Below are 3,541 nucleotides of genomic sequence, written 5' to 3'. Positions count from 1 at the left end.
GGCACCCTGAATTCACACTGCAAGTCTCTAGAACTGAGACAAGACATGCATTTCTGTGTGGTGTTTGTTTTATAGCCGCCTTGAGAAACTAACACAGCATCTGAGTCTATAACTCCTGGCCTCCCCTTCCAGGAAGTGTTTCTTTCCTCTTGTTTTCTTGCTTTAGGGATCCAATGCCTTTCTTTCTGGTCTTGCAGGCAGGGTTGGATCTTAGGCTTGGCCCTGGCCACCCACAATCTTTGAGCAGCACAAATACTGGGTGCTTTCTCCAGAGATCTCAAAGTGTTGCTAATGAGCACAAGCTCATTAAAATCCTACAGTAGCCTTTGTGATCACAACCATTTTACAGACAAGAAAATTGAAGCTCAGGAGAACAGGGTGTGACCTCGTTCTCAGAAGTCAGACCTCTACCTCCAGACTTTGGATTCAGTCATTTGTTTGTTCAAATAAGGCATGCATCAAGCACCCACTAGGTGCCAGGCCCTAGTCTACGGGGTTGGGGACACAGCAGAGAAGAATGCAGATTAAACTCTGACCCTCTTGGAGGTTATGCATAGGGGGTGGAGGGATGTAATATAAACCACAATCAATGAAATAGGTGCTAACTTAAGAAGGTGGGAAGTGCTGTCTACAGAAGGAAAGTGGGAAGGAGGAGAAACTGGCTGAAGGTGCTGTATGTAGTGACAACAGCAGGCTTTGGGGGGAAAGTCACAGTGAGTACAGCCTCAAAGGATGTGAGGAGCTAGCCACGTGGACTTGGCCAGGGAGGGGCCCTCCTAAGCAGCTGAAGCACCCTCAGAGGTGCAGTCAGGGAGATGCCTGGTTTGGTGGGAGAATAGCAAGGACACTAACTATCCTCAGTCCTGCTGCCTCCCTCCCAAGATCACCTGTTGCTTGTTAGCCACTCTGGGGACAGTTTCGTGGGGATCTGAGTTTTCTTCAAGATCATGATGCAGAATTTTTGAGATCAGTGTTGGGGGCTCCAACAAGTCTCTACTGATCCCACTTTGGAGCTACAAGCAACAGAATTAACTAGAGGGACGGGGTTGTGAAGAAACCCACCGAGTTTTCTAGAAATACTTTTTGTTTCTGTTGGGTATTTTCCCTATCAGACCACCTTATGAGGGGCCCATTGTATGAGTCACATTAAATAGGCCTTGGGAGGCAAACCAATGGGAAGCTGGGTAGGTGAAACAACAGAAGAAAAAAGGTTACCAGAGAAAAGTCTAAGAAGGGTGGGAAGGAGTGCAAAGGATCAGCTCTGCTCCTTTGTGGGGGTGTGGGAGGGGGGAGAGTTAGCAGAGTGGCAACAGGTCAGGCAGGTATATAAAGTTCAGGCTTGACAGGATGGATCTACTGACCAAAATAAAATGGAGTTGTTTTAGTCATTAAGTCTCAAAGGAGAACCCTGCAGATGAAGACGTTTATAAATGAGCTAAGATGACCTTATGGTCCTAGAAGGACAACAGGACAAGGAGAATGTTGTTGTTGTTAAGTGCCATTGAGTCGATTCCGACCCATAGCGATCCTTTATAGGGTTTCCAAAGAGTAGCTGGTGAGCTTGAACCGCTGACTGTGAGGTTCAAAGCAACTTTGCAGTCCAGCACATTAACAAACCCACAAGGCCACAGAGGAATGCTTAACCCCAACCCCCCACCCCAACCCCCCACCCCCAGACAGTTATCTCAGGAATTAAGCAGCTGAGACCCTAAAGGTAAAATGTTTGAGGAAGTTTATTTATTTATTGCTTCCTTTTCCCAAAGAATGCTATCTTGATGTTAAGATAGATTAAGTGTACATCCAAATGTAATTTACCCTATATAATGTGCCTGCTCTTCGTAATGAACAGGACGGTTTTGAGAGATTATTCTCTCCATCCTGCAGTCTGCTGGCTTTCTGTTAATAAAGCTTGAATCGGCTCTCTCCCCATCTCTGTGACTGACTACAGTGACAGGCAGCAGACCCTCGTTTTGGTTTGGTAACAGGTTCACTGATGTTGCAGCTTGTCCACCCATCTACTGTCACATGGGCCCTAACCCCTGGGATCTGGAAAACTGACCTTAGTTGGAAAGAGTCTTTGAAAATGTTGTTACTTAAACTAACATGATGTCATACTGGAGTCGAGCAGAGCCTAATCTAATCTGAGTGGTGTCCATATAAAAGAGGACAAGAGACCCAAAGAGGCAGACAGAGGGGAAACAGCCATGTGACAATGGAGTTATGCTGCAGCTACAAGCCAGCAAACTCCTGGGCTGCCAGAAGCCAGGAGAAACAAAAAGGATCTTCCCTAGAGCCTTTGAAGAGAACATGGACCGACCGGCACCCTGAATTCAGACTGCAAGTCTCCAGAACTGAGACAAGACACATGCATTTCTGTGTGGTGTTTGTGTTATACCCGCCCTGAGAAACTAACACAGCATCTGAGTCTATAACTTCTGGCCTCCCCTTCCAGGAAGTGTTTCTTTCCATTGTATATCAGTTATATTTTTTATAGGTCTGTTTACACCATTAGACCCTGGTCTCTACCTTTGGACCCCTGTGCCTAGCATGCTGACAGGCAAAGTGGCACTCCACCAATGCATGTGGAATGAATACAGAAAGAGTGGCCAAAAGTGTGACTCTTCAATGTTCATGGAGTTGAGGATGGGGCTTATTATCTAGACTCATTAGTTATCACCAATTCCTGGGTCAGGGTGACAAGAAGAGAAAGAAAATTAGGTTCTTTATGCAGACCCCACCCCATCCCAAGCTCTGCTGTCTCGACAACCTTATTAAAATGTAAGAGGCTCTGTCTGGCAAGAAGGAAGTATAAGTCAAGTTAGAATATAAACCTGCTACCCAGAGCCTTGCTTATGATCCACCGTGTGATGAAGTAATGCACACGATTGCAAAGTCCTTTCCGATGCCTGGATGAAAGGTTCCAGCTAATTGCTGGGCATTTTTATTCAAGTGTGGGCAATTGGCTAAGTCTAGAGAAACACACCAAGCCCTGGGCACCCAGTATAATTTAGTGGGTGGTGGCTGCTTCTCCTTTACCACCTCTTATTGAAGCCTCAGGATTGGTAGATGCTTTTGGCAGGAGAAAGGACTGAGTGGACCAAAGATCTAATCTCCCTTGGCATACTCCGTGGGTGTGAACACCTCAGGGCCACTCCACCCTGGACAAACAGACCACAGAGGCCTCTGCATCAAGTCCCTGCCCCCTTTCTAGTAAAGGCACCAGGGTGTAGTGGAATTTAAAGCCAGATGGCCAGACCATGTGTCCTTGAGCAAATAACTTAGGCTCTCTTACTCTCTGCCCCAGTTTCTTCATCTGTAATAATGCTGTGAGAATGAAAGAAACAACTTAATTTTAGAAGAAGTATTTAGCACTATCCCTGGCAAATAGTAAGCATGCAATAACTGGTGTGGTGCTCTAGGATAAACACTGGACCGTAAGGTCAGTTTGAACCTCAAGGTTGGCAGTTCAAACTCAATAGCCACTCCTCTATGAAAGGTCACTATGAGGAGCTCTGGTAGCGTAGTGGTTACGAATCAGGCC

General features: G+C 46.2%; 1 protein-coding gene across 1 annotated transcript in view; it reads right to left on the bottom strand.

The window, feature by feature from the left end:
• RBM20 (RNA binding motif protein 20) overlaps nucleotides 1-3,541 on the bottom strand; it is a 271,185-nt gene that overhangs the window by 26,266 nt on the left and 241,378 nt on the right. The gene's annotated exons all lie outside the window — the stretch shown is intronic.

Source organism: Chrysochloris asiatica, unplaced genomic scaffold, assembly GCF_000296735.1.
Source record: "Chrysochloris asiatica unplaced genomic scaffold, ChrAsi1.0 scaffold00003, whole genome shotgun sequence".
NCBI lineage: Eukaryota > Metazoa > Chordata > Mammalia > Afrosoricida > Chrysochloridae > Chrysochloris > Chrysochloris asiatica.
The sequence above is the reverse complement of the archived record's forward strand: the minus strand, read 5'-3'. Positions and strand labels throughout refer to the sequence as shown.